The sequence below is a fragment of the Corvus hawaiiensis genome, chromosome 2 (genome assembly GCF_020740725.1).
Source record: "Corvus hawaiiensis isolate bCorHaw1 chromosome 2, bCorHaw1.pri.cur, whole genome shotgun sequence".
In the NCBI taxonomy this organism is placed as follows: Eukaryota; Metazoa; Chordata; class Aves; order Passeriformes; family Corvidae; genus Corvus; species Corvus hawaiiensis.
In genome coordinates, this window is record NC_063214.1 from 73,045,344 (window position 1) to 73,070,317 (window position 24,974).

The 24,974-nt window shown below is 40.0% G+C and overlaps 1 long non-coding RNA gene across 1 annotated transcript; it reads left to right on the top strand.

Moving 5' to 3' along the window:
• Positions 1–1,852: 1,852 nt before the first annotated feature.
• Positions 1,853–24,637, top strand: LOC125322077. Its single transcript, XR_007201831.1, has 2 exons — positions 1,853–14,390; positions 22,845–24,637. It is a non-coding gene; the product is annotated as an uncharacterized LOC125322077 (long non-coding RNA).
• Positions 24,638–24,974: the final 337 nt, after the last annotated feature.

A 24,974-nucleotide genomic window follows, 5' to 3' on the forward strand; every position in this document is an offset into this window, starting at 1 on the left:
GGTCATTGCTGTTATTTTTCCTTCTTTTTCCTGCCTTCCCTTCTGAGTTCAAACTTGAACACTTCCTAGTAGGATGATCTGCTTTGGCTTTTTGAAGAAATGCAGCAGTGAATGTTCTTCTGTTGAAAGTATTTCTTGTTCCCACCTACATATTGTATATGAATAATACTTTGTGATTACCTAGTTGACTTCACTAGATGGCCTTTCTGCTAGATGTTTTTCACTGTGAACACCCTCTTGTCCAGGCCATATGTTCTGGGTTTATTTCACATAAATTCAGGTGTTGAGTCGAATCACATAATTTAAGGGAGGGTTTCTCTAAGCCCTATCATGTGGAAGAGAGAAAAGCACCAGGTCAGCATATCTGGAGTTTTATGTGAACCACTTTATCTTCAATAGCAACACATTTGCGCAATTTTGCTTAATACATTTTGAGAACTGGTATAATTTGGGATAATGCTTAGGTGCAGAAAGGCACACTCAGTGTCAGATTAGAATGTTCACACTGAAATTTGACATGTATTCAGCTGGATTCAGGTTGAGTTTTGATGCCAAGATTCAAAAGAAAAATTAAGGATGTCTGCAACAGATAGCTGATGGCCCTTGGAAACCTCTAATTCTACTAGACTTGCAGTGCAGGCTTCCCTAAGAACAGAAAACTCAGGATCCTATGTAATCACAAAAGTTTCCCAATCTATACCTGTGGGAACCTGAACTCCTGGAGGCTGATTTACTGTGATCAGGCTGGTTAACATACCTGGGGAGCACTATTTTGTTGCAGCGGGGATTACTGCAACAAGCATATTTCAAACCAGGAGTCCCGTGGAAACGAAGTATATATGGACAGATTCGTGGTAGATGTTTCAGAGATGTTTATTTCTCCAGCTGCATGGCCGGGGCTCTGCTCAGGAACCCTGCAGTCATGGGACCTGCGGGTCCTTGGCCACCCCGGGGAACACAAACCAACCAATGGGGAATGAGACTGACCAGGGGCAGGGAAATCCCGTGTCTCCCCCCCAGGACCCCTCTCCCAGGGCTCCATGGCAGGGGGAGGGACCCCAACACTATTTCACTTGAAAACACACAAAGAAGGTGATGGCACTGCATAAAGACTGTTTGAGGCTGAAGATATCTTTGGGGTTTGGGTCCTTTGTCACTGGCACTACTGCCAGCTTCTTATGCTTCTGGTGGCTTCCTCTCCCTTCACTGTTGCAATCCTGGGTTAAACACCAGTATAGGGATGAACTGCAGCTTTCGTATTAGCTACATGCATATTCAGGCTGTCAGATTTTCTAAGATGACTGTATAGTGAATGGCATTACAGAGGTAACTGTCCTTATATTTTCTACTGTTTTTCTGGATCCTTCATTTTTGATACCTATTGCACTATGGATGTTGTTTTTCATTTACAGTAGGCCATATTCTTTAATAGATACCTAAGGGTGTATTTCATGGTTACTGCCACAGTGATTGCTGTATATTCTCCTTGTTTCTAAAATAAATACTGTACACAAGTCCCATTTTAGAAAAACCATTCTCTCGGCTCCCAAACACCATTTAGACCAGTTAAACCTTCCACCACTGCTTTGATCAAGGTCTTGCTTAATTTTGAATCAATTTTTTCCAGCTGATACCTGAAATACCAGTACTGGGGGTAACCAGCTACTCAAACTGCTTGTGAACCCTAATCAATAAAATGTTCAAGGAGGAGACTGGCAGCAGTATCTAGGTTTTCAGCTCCATTTTTTTCATGGTCAGCAAGCAGCATAGACACAGTGCTGATGTGAGTTGATGCTGATCTCTCTTAGTCCAACTTGTATCTCCATATTGCTCAGTCTCTCTGAAGCAGCTGAGTGTGTCTGCACTACTGTTTTCCTAAGACCTTGTGAAGGCATTGGCTTTATACTTCATAAAAATGACCACAGTGTTCAGCTGGCCTCCTTTTGTCAGTTTAGGAGCCAAGCGGAGGGGAAGCAGAGTGAGGAAGAGAAGAACTCCCTTAGTGTCCGAGCAGTCGAGTGAAAGGGGTGTGTGTTACTTGCAACTGCCACCAACAATAGGGTACTGTTGGTGTTACCAGAGTCTGTGATATTTTCAGAGACCTGAAAATGACATTTTATTTTGGCATAGAAGCAGAAATTTATCCTTTGAATTGCTTGTACTTTCCCACATTGCAAATATTGCTGATACAAAGAGGGAATGATCAGCTTCTCGTGGGATTTGCAACCATTTATAGAGAATCCACATAAATTTGCTTGTGAGATTTCCAGAATTGGTGGTGCCCTGCATGCAGCTGTGGGAAAGATGGGGTGGGCTTGAACTGTACATGGGAGAATGGCATCAAAAGCCCTGCCTGTGCAGTAGCCTTAGGCTGTTTTATAACCCAGTTAGAGCACTGCTTTAGATGATTGTAATATGTGTCAGTACCTGTCATGGCTTGATCTCACACAGTGAAGATTTTGAGCTATTTTAACCCTGATCACAATACTGAGCAGTTACTGCATTCTATAGCATTACTTCCATGTGCATAAGCATTCAACTTTACATCTGTATAGGTGGCATAGCAAATTGTTTACCCTGATTCCTGATTGAGATGATCTCACATGTATAGTGTTTCAAATGCTCTTTTTGTAATCGAGTCTTCTTCCCCTCCATGCCCACATGGAATACGATGTTGAGTATGTAACAGGTAAACCATTGCCAAATTGCATTTTTCAGCTGGAACTGGCTGACAACACTCATTTTTCAGAACTGTAAGCTGTACCTCTCAGTCACAAAATAATCTTCACATGCATATAAGAGCATAGGAATGGTTCAGACAGAGTCTGTCTAGCACAGTACCCTGCCCTAGCAGTGTCCATGTCTGGACATGAAAGGAAGGAAAAATTGGGCAAAATTTTGTCAGTTTCTAATACACCTTCTATGATGAAGGCATCAAAGCTTTACACAATATTTATTCAAGGTGTGAATGAATGATGGATTTAAACAATGACATAAAGGTTTTCCTGTTCTGTTTGGTTATCCTTTCCTAGTGTTTGCTAATATTCTAGTTGGTTTTTGAACACTGAGTTGGTGCTTTCACAGTGCTATCTAGCCTAAACCTTTCTGCAGAACCTTTCTGCAGAATCCTTCTGCAGAATCCTTCTGCAGAATCCATCAGCCCATTTAATATGTAACCACCCGTTTTACATGTGATACCAGATCTGTTTTTCCACATGGTTTTCCCCATGACTTCACATTTACCGACATAGAATTCCACCTACCATTTTACTGCTCAGTCACTTAGGATGCTGCTCTTTCCTACACTACCTTGAATGACTTAATATCATCCACAGGCTTCACCATGGCACTCTTTGCCAGGCTGTTTACAAAACATCTTGCACTGCACACACATGGCCAAATTTGTGCTGGTTCTGAGACTGTTACACTCCTTGAACTGAGGAGGTTGCTCAAACCTATCCAATAGTTGGAAGAACTTTACCTGTAGGGAGGGAGTGTCCTCTAATTACTTGTTCGCTGTGAACTAAACCAGCAGATCTGCACTGCACTGTTCTTGATATGGAAGATTTAGAGGCTCTAAGAAAAAGATAGGTTAGATACCTTTTCCTGGATAGGCTGCACATCAGGAATCTTATCTTTAAACTTCAGCATTCAGATGCTCTTAAAATATCTTAGGCTGAGACCTCTGGACTGTCGAAAAGTTTTTTAGTGGAGTTTTTTAGTATATCAGTATATGGCTTGACAGTTTTTGTTGTGAAGTTCCTTTTCATATTTGTGTGTCTTTGGTTTTCATCATCCCTTTATGAAATTTTGAACCAACAGAAATTTTCACAGAAACCTAAATGGCCACGATGGAAAAATCTACAACTTCCTGCCCTGAGCAGCAGTGCTGAAGAGTTGTGTATGATTCATACTGGACATGGTCCCAAATTCATCAAAAATATTACTGGAATTGCAAAAGTGGCAAGTCACTGTGGGGGCCTGGACCCTGCCAAATGCTGAACTGAGGAAGCTGCAGCTCAGCTAGCGTTGAGTCAGCTCGACTTTGCTGTCATCAGCAGAGCATTCCCATTTTACACCAGCTGACAGCCCCATCACAGCTATCAGTTTGCAGACCCAAATGCGATGGGATTAGAAGCAATCACCGTAAATTACTGCTTTGTGCAGAACAATCGGGGGGCTCAGCAATGGATGTGCATAGGTGGCATGGAAAGAATTAGGCAGCAGAGACAAAAAAGTAAAAATGATGGAAAAACAATGATCATATCAAATTATCAAGATAATATATCTTACTGAGGTTTACTTTCCTTTGTTGAACAGTAGTTGGTTTTACAAAAATGTTGTCTGGCATGCAGGAATATTCACCATCTCGTTATCTGATTTGATTCTTTGCAGGGAGAGATTATTCCGTCTGCCTTGTTTGAATTCATTTTCTATTCAGTATGGAAACAGTCACCCTAGATCTGGGTTAATCCATCTTCTGGTGGACATCGTGAAATCTGAATGAACCGAAAAAAGAACAAATTGCAGCGGGTATGTAACAAGCCCCTCTTCTTTCTGTTAAACCTCTGTTAATAACGTGTGAAGGAGTGACAACAAAGAGCTTCTGTCCTCTTTATAAAAGACCCTTAAGGGCAGAGGCAGGCTGTAAGAAACTATTCTTTTGCTAATGATAGCTGAATTACTGAGAATGCTCAGTGTTAAAACCCCACGAAAAGGATCTTGTACATGGAAAGGAAGTATTTCCTTAGATGACTTTCTAATGACTGTCAAACATTTGCAGCCATCACACAAAAGGAAGCATTGTGAAGACAAGGCACAAGCAACCTACTGCTACCCCTGTGGTTACATTTGCCAGTAGCTGTGAGCTGTAAGCACTCGAGTAGTCCCACAAATTAAAAATTTACTCCTGATTCTGAATTTTCTTTACTTCACTCTTCCTACTTGTTTCTTTTCTTTTTTCTTTTTTTTTTTTTTGAGCCTCAAGGGTGGCTTGCTTGATTTTACTAGAAAGGTCTTTGAGCCTTTCAATCACATACAACTCTTTCTGAGTTATAGAAAAGACTTTTTCATACCAAGTTTTTCACTTGTTCAATATCCTTAGGTTTCTCTCCTCAGCTCAAAACATACTCATTAATATATGTGCTATGTGTAAAACTTAGTGACTTGAAGAATATTCTTGCTCATAGCTATACATCTTGTATGTGACTTAAAGGTTAACTTTTCCTGTGTTTTAACATGTAGTCCAGTGTCTAGCTTACAAGGGGCAATTTAGTCCTAATCACATATTTTTTGTACTTTCAGAAAATCCACCAAAAAGGTGATCTCCCTGTATTCAATTTTAACTAGTATTTTGTGGTTTGGGTTTTTTCCCTCAAATACAAGGCAGAAAAACAACAAAAGGATTCATGGTTCAATAATTGCATTATGTATAACAAAGGAACATCATCACAATGTCCACAACCAAACTCTCATAATAGTAATTTTTTATAGCAGTCATATTTTGGCAATAGCACAGAGAATTAACAGCTAATTTGTGAGGAGGAAAGATCACTCATGCAGCTCATGCTGCATGCTAGACTCAGACAGGTGTTACACACTTCTTTTCAGCACTGGGATAGCATCAAGGGACAGATTTTTGGGGTGGAACTCCTATAACAACAAAATACTTAGAAATGAGGCAATATTTCTTATGATGGTTTAAATACTGAAAGCTATGCGTACATTAAGTTTTCTTTTTGTTCAGTTGCTTTTTTACCCTTAGTATAACTTTATTAGTAAAGCTCTGTGGGCAAAATTTTAGGCATGGATATGGTCTATGATGGAAAATTTTTCTGTCAGTTTGATGTCTCAGCTGAGCTGGGGGAAAAAAATCCCACACCCTAAACGCATTTATCTGTCCACACAATATGGAGCTCTAATCTTGGCTTAGCAAGCATCATTAAAGCAGGCGTGGTGGAGACACTGTGGAAAAACACCTTCAGTATTTTGTTTTGCTGAAATAGCTCTGCTAGCAGAGCAAATTCACAGAACCTCTTCAGTGGAGAGAAACAGGTTAATAGTACAGCTAATTATGAAGCATTCACTGCAGAAAAAGTGAATATAGACTATATTACTATTCAAGGATATGTGCCTTGAAAAGCAACATGCCTAAAAGCACTAAAGAATTTCAGTGAACAAATTATTTATGTACTCCTGACATCCTCCTGTGATTAAAAGGGTAAATGCAAGCCTTGAATGTATGGACTGCAAATTGTTAGAGAGGATTTGCATCAAATACTAAAGAAATGATGGAGTTCTACCAGAGCTGGAATAATACATTTAGTAATAAGGATAATTAATGATAGCAATAACCTAACAAGATGTGTGATGATATCTCTGTAATTCAAAATATGTATATAAAACCAGTTGTTTTTAGCTAAAATATGTATTTGAGTTTAAGGAAAAAATTACTTTTCGAAACCAGCATGTTATGCTCCTTGCATCTAGCCTTAGAAGTGGAACTGAACACCATCACAGTAGAGGTGGATTACCTACTTTCCAGGCTTAAAGGGTACCTCTCACAGGTTTAAAAAAGTCGCCTGTAAGGGGTGAGATATCTGCCTTAATTATAGATGCCTAAACATGAGATATCTGAGTTATCTGCTCAACCAGTATGATCAACAGCAAGAAATAAGCATCAGAAGAATGCTGTTCATCTCAGCTGAAAACATATATGTAAGACAGATCAGATAAATTGCCCTCTGCAGATGACGTTTTTGTACTGTGAAGAGAGAACTTGAAGGAGTAGCTTCCAATATTTAGGCAAGTTTATTAATGCAGATGAATCCCTTCAGAGGTGTAGATTTGGCAAAGCAAAGGGCTTCAAGATTTTTTTGTTTAGCTTTTCTTAAAGTATACAAGATATGCTACTCCCAATAGAAAAGACACAAAGAAGTATTTTTTCACAGTAAATTGCACAGATTGCTATCATTCACCTCCCATTGCAGCAATATCTACATCACGAACCCACATTCATAATTTTCTGTCTGTGAATGACACAAAGGACAGAGACACTGAGGATTAAAGGCTTGATTTAAATCCCATTAAAATGTGAGAGACTTGCATTGACTTTAATGGGATGTAGATTGAATGCAGAGGAGGCTGAATGTTGAACTGCTGTCAGGCTTGAAGTACGGGGGGTATTAAAGGGCAAACTAATAATGTTTCTGTTAAATGTTAAGTACCCATTCTTCAGAGAGACTTGCCAAACTGGTCATTCAGTCTCTTTCAGGATGACTCAAGTGACTCAGTAAGCAATAAACAAAATTATTAAGGTAATTGCTACTTGTCTTCATGTCTTCCAATCTTTGTTACATTCCAATAAAGTAAGATAGTGTTTACTAGGATGTGTTTACTAGATACTATTAACAATTTATTTCATATGATAGTTTTTACCATCTGATACTGTCAAGGAATCTGTCTTCTATTGATGCATTATTTGATCCATTTACAGGCCAATGAGGACATGTAGGGCTACATTAAGGCTACCAGTTTTGGTACCTGTGACTCCTGTGGACTGCAAGCCCTTATATATCTGGAAAGTCCTTAGATACCTGCACAAAATAACAATAAAGCCTTCTGCAGTTGATAGGTGCCTATGCTCCACTGAGCACATGGACAACTCTTGGTTCACTTCTCCATGTGAACAGAGGCAGGACATGGAGCTCATGAAATAGGAAATGGGAGCTTTGTTTTTTGAGTCCTTCTTTTTATAAGGAGCTTTGAATCCTGAGCTGCTATTTTATATAACCTCTGCCAAAATAAAGATGCAGGGATGGTCCTCATTTTCTGTTAAAGATGAATCTCCACGCAGGGATGAAGGGACGAGGCAATGGGCACAAACTCAAACATCAGGAAACACTATTCTTATTGTGAGGAAGACTGAGCACTGGAACAGGTTTCTCACAGAGGGGCAACCAGCTGTAGATGGTCTTGCTTGAGCAGGGGTGGTGGACCAGATGACTTCCAGGGTCCCTTCCAACCTTAACCATTCTGTGATTCTGTGATGAATGGCAGTGTCTGTGAGGTAATGGGGGTGTCAACCAGGTCCCTGCTTCTGAATCCTTGTGAGAAGAGAAATTTGTGGACAGGCATCCTGGCTTCAGCTCAGTTCTGATAGGACTGCTCAACCACTTTTTATAATAAAGGGATTACACCAGGGCTTGGTGCAAGCACCACAACACAAACTTGTCTGGGGAGCACTGGTATCCCTGATCTAGGGAATGTCCTAGGAATGTGGGTATTCCTTGTGTCCTGGGTATGGGGTGGGGTATCCACAACTTCGAGCAAGATGTTTCAGTGCCTCATCACCCTCAGAGTAAACCCAATAGCTAATCTCAATCTACCTTCTTTCAGTTTGAAATGTGAAAGTAAAGATGAGACATGCTGCAAATGGGACATATTCTCAGTGAACCTCCTGTGCAGCTGATCTCTAGTCATGCTGCAAACAAATCTAGGTTATGTAGACAGGAGATCAGGATATTATTCAGGATTTCCACACTGATATTAGATGAATATTCTAAATTCTCTTAAAACTACCATAATTAAGTTTCCAGGCAGAAAATGAAGCCGTGTGGAAACAACATGGCCATTGATAACTATGCGTATTTTCAGGAATTCTGAGGAACAGTAAAGATCCTGTAGAATTCTCCATTGGCTGCCTGGACCAGGCAAAAGATGTGTGGAAAGTATAGCCTGGGAAGTAATGGTCCTCTGCCGTGGAGTAGGAATGTTTCCTGCTTGCCTGTGGTCTGCTCTCTTGGTGAAAGACCAGATGCCAACACAGATAGAGCATTGCTGGTTTTACCAGCACGGTGATAAGAGTGTAGTTTCCCTTGGTTGCTGAGGCTGGATTTTCCCAGAGGTTTTGTGTGATGTTCTGCAGAAATGTGCACAGATATGGATGGATTACATTTGGAATTTGGGACTGGAAACACCCATTATATCATATTCTCAAATTAAGTTAATTAATCTATTTAAAAGAGCTCAAAGAACCTGTATACCAAGAGGTCATAATGTTCTCCACTGTTCTTGTAAAAATTTAAAACATTATATAAATTTATTAAAAGAAAAAGATCCCACGTGCAATTCTAGGTTTGAAATTTAAGACATGTTTTATTGTTTGGTTTGCTTTAGAGATATACATGGTACTGGAAATTAAACTGAATTTAAACATTTCTGTAGATGCCCAAAATATTACACACACAACCTCTCCCTTGACACATTTTAGAAAACATTCTAAGCGCAGAAGAAAAAAAATTACATAAGTACATTGACAGAAATCCCAGATTTGCAAAGCAATCTATCACATGACATTCAGGTAGACTGTTTTATTTACAGTTTGTTTTAAGAAAAGTAAAAGGTTTTTTCCATCCTCAGTTTTAGGTTTGTGTGTATCTCTGCCAATGTTAATCTTGTTGTATCTTTGCTATCTATGCCACCCTAAAAACCTGAATGTAGAACTAATTCCTAGCCTGTCTCACAAGTTGCGGCTTAATGAGTTTCTTCTCTTTTCATATATAACAAGAAATACAAATAGCAATCCAAAATAATTTTTGTGAATTAAATACTTCTGCTGACTTGCAGTGACCTTACCATCCTTGTTCTAAATAGAGAATTGAACAGATCCTATTTAGTCTCAGACAGCAAATCCAGCTTTTTTGTGATGAATTTTGAAATGTGTTTGTGAGGCATTCTTTCTGGTGAAGAAAGACAGATTTCATTTGGAGTTTTTTTCTTTACATTCAGGGCTTTGCATAATTTCGTAAGAAAGGAAAATCATGAAAGCACTCAGTGCTCATGCTAGCTGGTGACTATTTCATGTCAAATGCAGACATTGGAGTAGGAATGAGAAGCCCACATTTGTGAGTGAGTGCCCTAATTGCTGGAGAGGAGTAATCAGCTTTCTGCTCCTTTCCAGACTAATCAATCTTGGCCTCACTTTTGATTTATGTATAGTAGAACAGATGAGCATCAGGGATGGATAAGCTTTGCTTCTTGACATAAACAGCCTGCAGCCTGATGTCTGGTACACATTTTGGAGGCAAGAAAAGGTAAACTTTTTTTTTTTTTGAATAGTAAATACCATTTTTTTGCATAGCAAATACCCTAGTTCTGAATTTTAGAAGGAAGGTGGTCATGATCGGTGTATTCTTCATGGAGTTTATGCCTTAGAAGTGTTTTGTGTGCACAGAGTGTACCTGCCAGACTGAGTTTCTTGGAAAACAAGCATAATTTAAAATCCCAATTATGTATAAACATGAAATATATGCTGAGCTGCTCAGCTGTGCCAAAATTGTAGCCATCTGTAGCTTAGATGCAGACTGTCATAGGAGGTTGACATCACAGGTGCAGATGTGAGACAGTATCCAAAATTTCACTGCCCATGTAGAGTTGTTAGTTGGGTCAATAACTACAGGGGGGAGGGTGGCTGGGGAGGGGATCTGTGGGAGATGACCCAGAGTCCTCAGGGAGGTGTCTCACCATGGATTATACTGAGTGCATCAGCTATGGCACACAAGAGGACACTGGGGAGAGCAGGCAGGACATCTCCAGCTGTTCCAGTCACTGGTGTTTAGGGAACTGAAAGCCTCCACTCAGGCCTTAGCAAGGCTGATACCATTAATCTGCTCTTTGGTTCCTGGTTCCTAGCATACCTCAATGTACCACGTTATGCTATGGATACAAAACCATGGATCTAGGTTTGGCCCTTAGTCTTTGGTCTTGTAAGATATTTTCACAGCTTCTTAAAACAAATGGCTTAAACCCCCCTGATCTTAATCCAATTTTTCCTGTGTCTAAAATGAGTTATGTTCTGAAGACTTCCTGCAACAATACACAGGCCTAGTCTGACTTGTTCTTCCTCTTTCAATTTTTCTTTTAAGTATCCTAAATGATGGTTGTCACTAGAACCAGGAATCCAGACACATTGACATCAAAAACAATTGTAGTATGTATGTGGCAACAAGGGTGGGGGGAAGAGTGGAAGGAAGAGGAGCACTTTGAAGATGTCATGATAACTCAGGCATGTTTAGATTCAGTAAGTAGGTGTGCCTTTTTCTGTATCCTGCTCATCTGCAGAGTAGGATGTTTGAAGAGAGGGAAAAATGAAATGTTATTTCCAGTAAAGGGGAGGAGACTTAACAATGGCAAAATCATTATGAAAAAAAAAACGGTGGAGGGAACATTAGAATTTTTAGCCAGAAAATAACTGGGAAGAAAAGTGTGTGTATTTGAAATAAAGATGAAAATTGCTGCCTTTTTTGTTTTCCAAAACACTGATGTTTATAATTTATTTGTGACTGAATTTTATAAAACTGTTGCAGTAAATACAAGGCTGGAACTGAATAATATTTTCACCTATTTTTTTTGTTATTTGCCAGCAAAATAATTGAAATTACATGCAAATTCAACCTATATTTGCAACTAACAAAATTTGCTTGTTTAGTTGGAAACAGATAGATAGGCTCTGTACATCTCTTAGTACTTTGGCGGAGGTATCTCACAGGACCCATGTGCTGAGGTGGCCTCCGGTGTATCCCACAACCAGGGGACCAGTCATTAAGCCTCCCTCAAATTTTACCTGCCGTGCCTCATGGTCTTGACAAACTGAGAGCCATGATGGAGGTGCACCAGCAAGGGTTTAGTGAAGACTCTACATCATGTCTGCTAAGAGTATGGGAGAAACCGTTCCCCAAGTGGCTATCAACCACAAAACTGGCAGCTGTGATCAATAGGACACACCACTCAGTGAAGCATTTTTAGCAACAGGGCAATGGCACATTAAAGGCTAGGAGCTGTGATTTTGCACAATGACAAGACCCATGTGTAACTGCAGAGAGTTTCTTCCAGCTCTACTATTCTTCAACCTTTCCAAGCCTGCTGGCAAGGTGAGGACAACCAGAAATCACCAAAAGCACTGCTGGAGTGCTTGTACTCTTCGCTCCAGGAGTACGGATATCCAGTAGGAGTGCAAGGAGTGGATACAACTAGTTCAAGAGCAGTTAGTAACTACAAGAGTAGTTTATATTTTGCAGAGGTTTTCAGGGCTTTATCCGTTAAAAAAAATTTAAAAAGTACTTCTGCTTTTTTTTCCCCCTGAAAGTTAAGGATTTATCCCATAATCCAGATCATTAAGCTGCAACTTCAACATAATACCCTTGTCTGAGATGATCTTGACTTTTGCCACTCATTTGGCTGAAAACCCATGTTTGGAATATTATCAGAACTTACCAGAACTTTTCATTCTTACATGTGAAGAACTGAAGTATTTAAGAGACAATGAAATAGTGTTAATAAAAGATATTGAGAGAAAGTATCAAAATACCCCAGATATCTAGAGGTATATAAAGTATTTAAAATATCAACATGAATTTAAAATTATTTTTTCAACAATTGCACATATATATATATATATATATATATATATATATATATATGAATATAAAGTTGTGTGCCGGAGATAGGGGTTCTGCCACATAACTTGAAAAACATTCACTTTGATATGTGCCAGATCAACCTTTCCTAATTTTGCTCTAAGTATTGCCCATTTGAGCCTGGTTTGAAGACAGATTCACCAAGTTTCAGTGGTCTGTTTCCCTCCAGCTGTTTGTTACCCCCTCAATGCTATTTACAACCCTATATCCAGCCCTAAAGCAATTTGTGAGTACTTCTTAACTAATTTTAGGAAAAATTGATCGGATTCATTTCTTTAGTTTAAGCAGTTTACCTGGTTTGCTTTGTCTGAAGTGGATTAGGAAACCCTAATATAAACTGTTCTTCTAGCAGAATTGTAGAAATGCTGAAACCTTTGGCAGTGGCTTCCGCAGCAAGACTTCACTCAAAGGAGCAGGGCAGGGCAGTGATCTCCAGGGACAACTCCTCAAAGCACAAGAGGACCATCCGGATGTGCAGGAAACAGCAGGTGTGGCAGGCAGCCAACTTGGCTGAACAGGGAACTCATTGCTGAGCTCAAACACAAAATGGTAATACACAGAAAATGGAAGTGGGGATCACCTAAGGAGTATGGAAATTGTAGTTTGAGCTTGAAGGGGTGAAGTCATCAAAACCCAAATCTGGCTGGAGTTTAAACTGATGAGTGATAGGAAAGGCAACGAGAGGGACTTCTATAAGTACATTGAGAGAAAAAGGAAAACCAACAGAAATACTGATCTGCGGCTGAATAGGACAGATGACTTAACGGTGAAGTCTGAGTGACTTGGTTCTTACTGGCAAGGTCTGCTTTCCAGCTTCCCAAATCTCTGTGGCAGAGTCTGGGGTGAGAGAAATGTTACCTGTAGTAGGGTGTGTTCGAATTAGAGACCACTTAAACAAATCGGACATATGCATTCTGTCCAGCCCCAGGGACAGAATGCATCAAAGATTGCTGAGGGAGCTGCTGTGTGGCATTGGAATGCTCTTCAGCATGGTCTTTGAAAAGTGGTAGAGAGTGCAGGAGGTTCCTGGAGATGTGACAAAGACAAATGCCATGTACACCTCCAGAAAGTGCAAGGAAGAGGATCTGGGAGACTACAGACCAGTCAATCTCACTTCAATCTGTGGGGAAGTTATAGAGCAAATCCTCTTGGAAACCTTTTCCAGGTATGTGGAGGAAAAGAATGTGATTTATCAAGGGTAAATCATGCCTAGCCGAGTCTGATTGCCTTCTATAATAAAATGACTGGGTGTGTGGACAAAAGGAAAGCAGTGGGTGTCCACAAATCCCGAAAAAAAGTGGAAGGGATCACTGGAAGTACTGGCATGTGGACAAGAGGCTTATAAAAAGACAAAAGAAAATGTATTACATAACTTTTCTAAAACATATTGCTTTTTATTTTTTAAATACATGAAATTATTTGACAGATTTAATCTATGAGAAAACATGAAGGGTTTTAGTTTGCTAAATTTATTATTTAGTGATGAGTAAGTGCCTATGTTTCAGTTTATTCTTCATTTTCTTATCAGCTGATTGCCAAATCATCGTAGTAGACAGTAACAGTTTACACTGGAGGTATTCTGTTCTAAGGATCTCAGAGTTTCTGTATAGGCACATCGTTTTTTTAAAGTAAAACATTTCAGGTTTAACAAAAGCTGCTGTTTTAGGTTAGGGGAGTATATTTCCACCTGGCCTCTGCTCTGCCATGAAGCTGATGCTGAGAAAGCACTTTGGCATGGAAGGCTAACGGGAAGAACACCAGAGCCACACATCAAAAGAACAACTGAGATTTGTAACCGTTGAATTCATGTTTGCAGAGGTGCTACAGGAAGTGTTTGTGCTGGCAGCCTAGATGTGTGGAGCCAAGAAAAAGAATGGAATGATACTCTGCCCTTTCCTGGGATCAGACAACAGAGTAAGTTGTAGCCTTCATATTTGTGTCCAAAGACGCACACTAAAGTTTCTACTCACCACAGCCAGAGAAAAAGCAAACCAAATACTGTATGAGGGATTTTTCTTTTTATTTTGTTGCTTCCTCTCATTGCCTCAAAGTAGGCAATAAATGTAAAAAAATATAAAACACATTTTAAGCGTGCACAAATAATACATATTATTAAAAAGACTACCAAGGACTGCAACTAACTTTAAATAGATTTTTTTTCATATCTGACGCTGGTCTTTGGTATGCTGCTATGAAGATATAGCTGTTGAGTGCTATGTGAGTTTAACTCTTCAGTGATAGCAAAGCTTTCCTATATGTCTTTTTCCTGCTGACATTAGGGTGGTACTGCTGTCTGGTGATGGGGATGCTTTCACTGCTTTCTGTACAAGGTAATGGTAACTAGATCTTTCTGAGATTTTTTTCTCCCTTTAAACCTGTGCTGGTCCATTGCCAGATAGCTGAAGTGGCAGGATGCCTGATTCATCTGAGAGCAGCAGTGTTGGGGCCCTCCCCCTGCCATGTAGCCCTGGGAGAGGGGCCCTGGGGGGAGGCATGGTGTTCCCTGCCCCTGCTCAGCCTCGTTCCCATTGGTTGTTTTGTGTTCCCCTGCACGGGCAGGGACCCTCGGGTCCCGTGATTGAGCAGTTCCTCGGCAGAGCCCGGCCATGCGGCTGGAGAATGCGGCTGGAGAAATAAACATCTCTGAAACAGCTATCAAGAATTGGTCCATATCTATTTCTTTTCCACGGGCCTCGTTGTCTGATACACACGTTGCTGTTTCCCCACTCTAACATAGCAGCCTTTGCTATTCAGTCTGCATCTCTTACTTGTATGCACAGTACTGATTCTTATCACTCAATGTGATACACATACCAGTTAGAAGAAAAAATATGAAAAGAAATATTAATAACTAGGACTTGCTTCGAAATGTGTTACTAGAAGTTGAAAAAGCTGCACTATCCCAAAGAAAACAGTGTTGTATCTAAGAAAATAAGCAGTTTTGATGTACAAGAAATCAGAGCAGAACAAATAATAAAAAAGAAGACATATTTATGAGTGGTATCAGAGATATATTTATGAGTGGTGTCACTGAACAGCATAGAAGTCAGCAAATAAAAAAAACTAATGGAAAAAGATTATAGAATGGAAGAGTAACCGTCTAGGTTAAAGATAAAGTATTTTCTAAGTAGATCCAAACAAAACCAATACTTACAATAATAAAAGCAGGACGACCCTAATAGAAATGCAATGACTGACATAAAGAAGGCAGAAGCATTCCGTAAGTGCTTCAGTTCCTTGATGTGGACTGGGGAGAAAAAAGAATTATGTCTTCCTGTTGGATGATGCTGATCTAATATCCTCCAGTGGTGCTAAGCATAGCTAGCAGGTGCATGACATCATGTGATTTTAAGTTAGCAGTTCCAGTAACCTTGCAACCAAACCCTTATCAAGATTAATGTTGAGATTAGTGTAAAGAACCTCTGGTTGCTTTTCAAGAAGCCTTGGAATTTCCAGAGAACTGCAGAGAAGTTAACACTGTGCCATTATTTTAGAACAGAAAATGGATAAAAGCCCAGAGCTGAATAATGCAGGTCTGGCAGTCAGAGCAGTGTATTAGGACAAATAATGGATCAGTATACATACACAAATTAAAAATATTAAGATATATTAATATAATTAATTTCAGTCAATAAAATTGAGAGAAATATATCTTGGCCAAGTTACCGAATATTTTGGGTGAAGATCCAAGTTTGGTTGGAGAACTGAGAAACTTCTGGTAGAGTTTTGACTGGGTACTGTGTGAGATTTTCTTTAATACACCACAGAAAAATAGGTCAATGTAGCACATATTATGATGAAGCAAAACTCTTTCTCTCCAAATATAATTGTAAATAAGAGTGTATCTGTGTCTTGTTTGATTAACTGTGTTTTCCATGACGTGCCAGGGGGAGAATTTTTGCTCTATGTCATTGAGCATTTTTACCAATAACTGGCCAAAAAGACATCGCATTCTGTCTGACAAAATTTGGTGATGACACAAGATTACAGGAGTGAAAAATTTCTAAGAAGATAGTGATCAGCAAAAAAGAGTATCCAGGGACACTGTGTAAGCAAGAATAGGAAAAAAAAAAGACATTTCTGTACAGCCAAATAGGAGATCTGTCATACAGGAATAGAAACATAAGCCATAAAAACAGGAGAAAGGACTTTGCTGTGAAATAGAGATTCTGAAGAGGACGTTATTGAGACCACATGGGAAAAAAAAGGCAAATACTACCCGTAGGTGTATCCACTGGAAAGAAGTGGAAGGTTACAGCCTTGCCACTTTTGGCAGAGAAGCAATTGCTACTGGAATAGAGTGTCCAGTTCTAGTACTCAGAATTCATGATGGATGTGAATAATTTGGAGAAGGGTCAACGAAAAGCCATGAGAATATTAAGGACCTGGAAAGTCTCCAGCAGTACAATCTCAGCTTATCAACATGATGACTTAAGGATAACTGGTCACAGTACACAAAACAGGACAAATAGCAAAGAGCTGTTCAGTCCAGCAGTCAGAGGTCTGACAATCTCCTCTGTCAAAAAGGTGAAGCTAAAAACTCAAATACAAAGTAAGGCACTTTTTTCTTAACAATCCATTAAGTTAATGGCTATATTCACTTGCTGAAGTAGTGTGGTATCACTGGTAATTTTTTACTCTAGATTGGGTGTGTCTCTAAAGGCAAGTTTACTTATTGTGAAGCAGAAATAACCCTGTGAGACCTGTGCACTCTGTCACTGATGGGATCAGACTGTCTATTTGAGCCCTTCTGCTCTTTTTCTATGCCTGCATGCATATGTGCTCTGAGAGAGCTGGTTATCTGCATGGCATGACCCAGGGATGATGCTACCTTAGATCTGATAAGCAGTACAGCAGTGTTATTCTGGTGATGAGCTCTGGCTAATTAACTGTGTCACGCACAAGGGCCAGTCAATCATCTGTGGTAATGTGACTATGCTGCTTCCCTTTGTGGAGCTGGCTCTATGCAGTCCAGGGTTGTGCAGCTGTTTGATGTATGTACAGTTCAACATAGACCCTAAGAAAGTATGTTTTCATGTACTAAAAAAATGGTCACAATAAAGTGCTTCTCTCTTTAATGAAGGTAAAGTCATTACTGTAACCTGTATTGTGGTATTTTAAACTCTTGTATGTATCTGGACACCAGATATAGCTGAGACATTACAGGGTGTCTGCTTCCCTCTGCATATTAGCCACATTATGACACATTATTCCTGGTTTTCTTAGATGTTTTTTGGCTCTGATGTCCCTACATCATTTAACGAGAAACATTGGACAGAGGACTTATTGTGACATTATTCATACTGAGAAGAGGAAATAGATGATGAGGAAATGAATAACTCTTCTGTGAAAAACTGTGAAATGACAAAAATCTAATGGAGACATTTTCACAGTTGTTTGTAACTGTTTATCGTATCAGTCAGTAGGCGAGTCATTGCACCAGAACCTCTCTTTATTTACTCCAGATAAATATTTGCAACACACAAGCAATTATTTGTATTACTGGGTCTCATCCCTGGAATCTTCCAGAGACATTCTCTGATTCCATGATACCTGTGTGGGCTAGGGGTGTATATTATATACTCTGCCTTTAACAAGGGTTTCCTACATTTTGTAGTCACTTGGAACTTTACAACATCTTTCTAAAAAGGCTTCCCTAAACCAACAGTGTCAATACACAAATATATGATGAAAACTCAAAATTAATATTATAGCATTCTCGCTACGTGCAAGCACAGAAACACTTAAATAATCTGAAAAATAAATAGGAATTACACAAAAAATAGGTGAGAAGGTTGAGGATGGATCCCTTCCCTTCCCTTCCCTTCCCTTCCCTTCCCTTCCCTTCCCTTCCCTTCCCTTCCCTTCCCTTCCCTTCCCTTCCCTTCCCTTCCCTTCCCTTCCCTTCCCTTCCCTTCCCTTCCCTTCCCTTCCCTTCCCTTCCCTTCCCTTCCCTTCCCTTCCCTTCCCTTCCCTTCCCTTCCCTTCCCTTCCCTTCCCTTCCCTTCCCTTCCCTTCCCCTTCCCTTCCCTTCCCTTCCCTTCCCTTCCCTTCCCTTCCCTTCCCTTCCCTTCCCTTCCCTTCCCTTCCCTTCCCTTCCCTTCCCTTCCCTTCCCTTCCCTTCCCTTCCCTTCCCTTCCCTTCCCTTCCCTTCCCTTCCCTTCCCTTCCCTTCCCTTCCCTTCCCTTCCCTTCCCTTCCCTTCCCTTCCCTTCCCTTCCCTTCCCTTCCCTTCCCTTCCCTTCCCTTCCCTTCCCTTCCCTTCCCTTCCCTTCCCTTCCCTTCCCTTCCCTTCCCTTCCCTTCCCTTCCCTTCCCTTCCCTTCCCTTCCCTTCCCTTCCCTTCCCTTCCCTTCCCTTCCCTTCCCTTCCCTTCCCTTCCCTTCCCTTCCCTTCCCTTCCCTTCCCTTCCCTTCCCTTCCCTTCCCTTCCCTTCCCTTCCCTTCCCTTCCCTTCCCTTCCCTTCCCTTCCCTTCCCTTCCCTTCCCTTCCCTTCCCTTCCCTTCCCTTCCCTTCCCTTCCCTTCCCTTCCCTTCCCTTCCCTTCCCTTCCCTTCCCTTCCCTTCCCTTCCCTTCCCTTCCCTTCCCTTCCCTTCCCTTCCCTTCCCTTCCCTTCCCTTCCCTTCCCTTCCCTTCCCTTCCCTTCCCTTCCCTTCCCTTCCCTTCCCTTCCCTTCCCTTCCCTTCCCTTCCCTTCCCTTCCCTTCCCTTCCCTTCCCTTCCCTTCCCTTCCCTTCCCTTCCCTTCCCTTCCCTTCCCTTCCCTTCCCTTCCCTTCCCTTCCCTTCCCTTCCCTTCCCTTCCCTTCCCTTCCCTTCCCTTCCCTTCCCTTCCCTTCCCTTCCCTTCCCTTCCCTTCCCTTCCCTTCCCTTCCCTTCCCTTCCCTTCCCTTCCCTTCCCTTCCCTTCCCTTCCCTTCCCTTCCCTTCCCTTCCCTTCCCTTCCCTTCCCTTCCCTTCCCTTCCCTTCCCTTCCCTTCCCTTCCCTTCCCTTCCCTTCCCTTCCCTTCCCTTCCCTTCCCTTCCCTTCCCTTCCCTTCCCTTCCCTTCCCTTCCCTTCCCTTCCCTTCCCTTCCCTTCCCTTCCCTTCCCTTCCCTTCCTTCCCTTCCCTTCCCTTCCCTTCCCTTCCCTTCCCACAGCTCCTTTGAATACTATTCAGTTCGGCACTGAGGATCCTCTCCCTTGCACACAAACAAGAAGCCATTTCTTCAGGCCCAGAACCTCCAGCTGACTGTGCTCAAAGTAGTAGCCACGACAAGGACACCAATTCTGCTTATCTTCTGCTTCCGAGGAAGGGATATCCCAGAAAACAGCTCCTTAGAATAAGTGTCTTGCTGGGATAGTCATGGTGGCCACAGGATTGTTTCCATTCCTTCCTTTTGTCTGACAATCCATGTTGCCCAAACTCAGAGTGGGAAGGTAGCTTCAGCAGAAGGCACCACAGAATCACCCGGATACAGCACGAACAGGGACGGAAAGAAGGCTCTGCTCAAGAGATCTGTGTATTCAATGGTGGCTTGAGCAATGATGTGTTTGATTTACATGAGATAGAAATAAGGGCTAGCTTAGAGATTGGACTTCAACTTGACCTTGTCTCATGTAATATCCTCATGAACACCCTGAAGAATATTTATCTAAAAAGTAATCACTCTAAGGTTGTTTGGAACTCAAACTGTTTTAAAACCATTCTTAAGCAGGAGCTACCTCTGTCAAGCTGGTAGATCATTTCAAGTAAGACTTTGCAAGAATCATTTGTGCGTGTGGTTCTGTTCTGCACTTTTAGGCTGTTTATACACAGTGTACACTTAAAGAATTGAGTAAGAAATAGAGTCTGGGAGCAGTCTGGGAGATGGTACTAGAATTCAAAACTGTCTTGATGAATCAGAGACCACTAAGGTGGTCTGTAACCATCAGTGTGAAACTTTGTAAAGGTGAGTCGTATATGCTGCTACAAGAAGCAAAGATCAGATGAACGTGTAAAGATAATTTAAAGTTTTTATGATTGTAAAAAGAGAAAAATCTCATTCTGGGACACACTGAAAGGAGACTCATATGTATGATAAATATTTTGTAGAGTTCCAGTGTGAGATAACTTTGATTTTAATATCTTTCAAATACTGTGCAGTAGTTTGTCAGTATCTATCAGGTACCTATTACAGCAAAATGTCACAATCTTAAGTACTTACGCTGCAGTTGCAGCTGAAAATCTATAATCCTGTCTTACATAGAAGTCTGGTGTTCTTTAATGTGCTGCATATTTTCAGGAGTAATGTAAAAGTATATTGATATGAATGAGGTAAAGGAACTGACAAGCCTTGTCAAGTAGGGAGCATTGAAGAGACAATTACTAATCGAGCGGACAGTGTGTTCCCTCCTCCGGTTTAATTGCTATTAAGGAATGCATCTCCTTATATTCATTAACTGTACTTGACATCTGTATATATGTGATGTGTGTTCCACAACTTCCTTCTTGCTTTTCAAGAAGTGCAACAAAATCAAAGGTTTCTGAACAACAGAATTACTGCTTCAATGTCACTCGAAATGCATACAATTGTTTATGGGACAAAATGGAGGAGAGTGTATACATTATCACTAGTGTTGCCTTACAAATAAGACATGCCTTTGCTTCTCACCCTCCAAAAGATGCACTAGGTTCATCTTATTTAATCAAGTTATAGGAAAAAAACTATTCAGAAAAAGAAATGCTTGAGAGATCAGGGCTTTATATTTCCTATACAATGAAATAATAATGCAGTGAGAGGCACCATCATAACTTAATCCCTGTTGAAGGATATAAAAGGGTAGACAAACTCCAGATAGTCTACAGAAAGAAGACACGCAGGCTTTGAATATTTAAACTAAAATGTAAACATACTTGCCTGGTATTATTAGCACTATACCTGATATGCATTTGCCCACACTAAACTAAACTAAACTAAACTAAACTAAACTAAACTAAACTAAACTAAATTTTCTAAGAAGGTTCAACACATCTTTGTCTGGCAAACATCCATTGATTTCAGCTGTCCAGCTATCTCATAACGAAGTCTGTTTCGGTGTGTTGTAAGAGAAGCTTTCCAAAATATCCACTGAATACCAGCAGGTGTTTATACACTTTAATGATATCCTCCTGAGCCCTCTTTTCTCGAGGGTATGGGGTCCCATTTCTCTCAACCTCTCTTTATCTGTCAAATCCTCCAAAAGTGCATTTAAGTAATTAGATACTTTAAAGCAAATATTGCCAGTTCTTTGTTGATTCTTTCAAACAAGTATATTGGAGAGGCACTGGAAAGGGACTATTTACAAGGATACGTAGTGATAGAAGCAGGGGGTACAGCTTTAAACTGAAACTATGGGTTTAGACCAGATATTAGGAAGAAATTCTTTATGGTGAGGGTGGTGAGGCACTGGAACAGTTTGTTGTGAGAAGTTGTGGATGGCCCATCCCTCAAAGTGTTCCAGGCCAGGTTGGATGGGGCTTTCAGCAACCTGGTCAAGTGGAAAGTGTTTCTGCCTAGTGCTGTTTCCTTCCAACCCAAACCAGTCTATGAAATTTCTGAATATAAGCAAGCAACTCTTTTTTTTTTTTTAATACAGGAAATAAATGATGATGAACTTGTTCTACTTGTACAGTCTAATGGTTCAAACACAGAATCTCACCTTTCTAAGTATTTAACCCTCGCTTAGGATTCACCTGACAGCAGACTGACACTAGCTCAGTCTACCCAAGATTTGAGTTAAATAGAAGTTAGTCTGTTTTGCTCTGGAAGCAGCGCAACTACTTCAGCCCAAGCTTGGAGAACACTGATCTCTGCAGCTCATGGCTTTCTACACTCAACCTTGAAGACATCCTTAATGCCTATTCAAATATTTGAGCACTATTTAATGAATTCCAGATCATAATAAATCTCTCCAACTATACAAATAAATCATACACAAAGATTTAAAAGCCTTTTAAAACATGTTTATAAAACTTAACAAAGTCAGTAAAAAAAGGGGTGATTTAGATCCACTTAAACTTGAGTCGACATATGCTTAAAGAAACTTTAAGATACTGATTTTACATTTAAATTTCACTTTTCATTCTGAAACACTCACAAATATTCTACAAACTGACAACAGATTCGGGAGGCTCCTACTTTCTAGCATGGAAATGCAGTCACCTCCAGCACAAGACAGAGCAGATGTCTCCATACAGAGTGTGAAAGTGAAGAGTGGGGCAGGATGCTCTGCTAACCCATGCTGCAACTGGCGGGAAGTGAGAGGAACAGAGGAAACAGATTGTAATTATTTAATTTGGAATTTGGCCAGGAGACCATGGCTGGCATTCCTGTTCTTTTGTAAGAGTGACATGAAATGTCATTTTACTGCAGGTTTTGCAACTCATTGGGATGACTGGAGTAAGGATGGTCAGACCTTGAAGAGTTGGAAAATTTGGTTACTTCTAGCTGAAAGCTGTAAGCTCTTCAGGCAAAAGCACAGTAGAAGTCACAGCAGATCACACATGCTATATACTTCTTGTATTTTTACTCCCAACTATACCTTCTCTAGTTTTTTCAGCATCTTTTATATTGTGACCAATATCCTGACTTATGTAATATATGTATATTTGTGTACAGACACAAAAGTAAAAATGCATATATGCATAGATATGTTTATAGAGTAATTTAAAGGCATTTGACTTGCATATTATTAGAATATAAATTTATTCTTTTTCGGTCAACTAAAAATAAGTTGTTGAATTCTTGCATAAACTGAGTGCATATGTAAACAAATATTAAATGGCCTCACCTATTTGTGACATATTGTTCTTCCTCTGAAGACATTTGTAAGTGATGTATCTCAACTTCAGTATGAACGCTTTTATAAAGATCCAATACTTCCAAAATACTAAATAATGAGTTGTAAATATAAAGAAGCTTGCCATATTCTCTGGCTATTTGTTCTTTAACATCAAATTTGGGCAAACAAATTTAACAAGAGAATTTTAGTATTTAGTTTGACAGGAAGTGTCTTCATAACCTATGTGGAGGTCCTTGAAGCAGAGCATTATTGTCATGGGTCATTTCACAATCTGCTTCCATCTCCTATAAAAATATAAAGTTCTGAAATTTTTGAAAAGTATCTTTTCTGTTGTCATTAAATGGCCATAAAAGTTACACCATTCACTGCTATGAATTACTTAAATTATAAATTATTAAAAGGACAAAATTTTTATAATATTCCTAACCAATTCTCTTTGAATTTATGAATACCACGTAATAAATGTTTATTCGTAGTTTCATTACATGTCACAGTTTAGCCATTCAGTGTGAGTAGTACATGATTTGTCAGCATTTCAAACTTTTATTACTATAAACTGATATCCACATCAGAAAACAATAAAAATATTTCCATCAGTGCTCAATGGTCTTTATTATTCATGCTAATGAACATAAAAGTTTAAAAATGCCATAGACTAGTCCAGTGGTTAGGCAGACATTCATTGCTTGCATGAGTGACACACACAGTTTACTCATATTATGGCATGAACTGATGAAAAATTGTCTCCAAATATATGAAAACCCCCTTAAAATTCAAAATATGAGATTAAAGTGATAGGACACATTAAAAGTGGTGTGTTTGTGGTTTTTTTAAAGACAGTGGGCTACATTTTGTTCAGACTGTTACGGTTTTTCAAAAATTCTTTATTTCATTGAAAACTTTTTCAGATAAAACTCACGCAAAGCATTCTGTATACCACACAAATTATATTACATAATATGAAATATATTTCATTTGTATATTTACAAGTATAAATATGTAAATATATATGTATTCTTATCTATGTACTCATATAAATACACATCAAAAGTGTATGCACCTGGTTATTGCATGTGTTCAGTATTTGACTACAGCAGATGTGAACCTTTCATGCTATATCTATGCTAGTTCCTTGAGACCAGTGGGGCCAAATTTGTAGGACGTGCTACTTGCTGTAGGTGCATTCCAGGAAGAAGCTTCCTTCATCTTTGGCAAGATCCAGTCTGGTCCTGTGAACACCCATTGGCAATTATGATGCTTGTTCCAGTTTAGTTTAATTAAAAAACAAACAACCAACCAAAAAACCAGTTTCCTTTACATCTGCCATTTCACTTGCAGCTCCAAGTAAAACTTATCAAATCCACCAGTTTTGGTTTTGTTAACTTGGCATGTTTCTCTCCTGCTCCTGCAAAGGCTGCATGCATTAAACCCATTTATCTGGGGAAGATGTGAGCTTCTTTGGGATTTGTCATTATTCTTTTTCCCGATAGCTTCAAAGGAGAGCCATCATCTGACTACCTTGGTTTCACCATTGATCTGTTTCTTCGGGGTAATCCAGCTTGTACCCTCTTCAGGGTAATCCACACAAACTTTGGGAAATGAATTATCATGAAAATTTAAAAAGGCAGCAAATGCTTCCCCTCATCCCACTCACCCAAGAGCAAAACAAATTGAAGCAGCTTCTGGAGGATGTGGTTTGT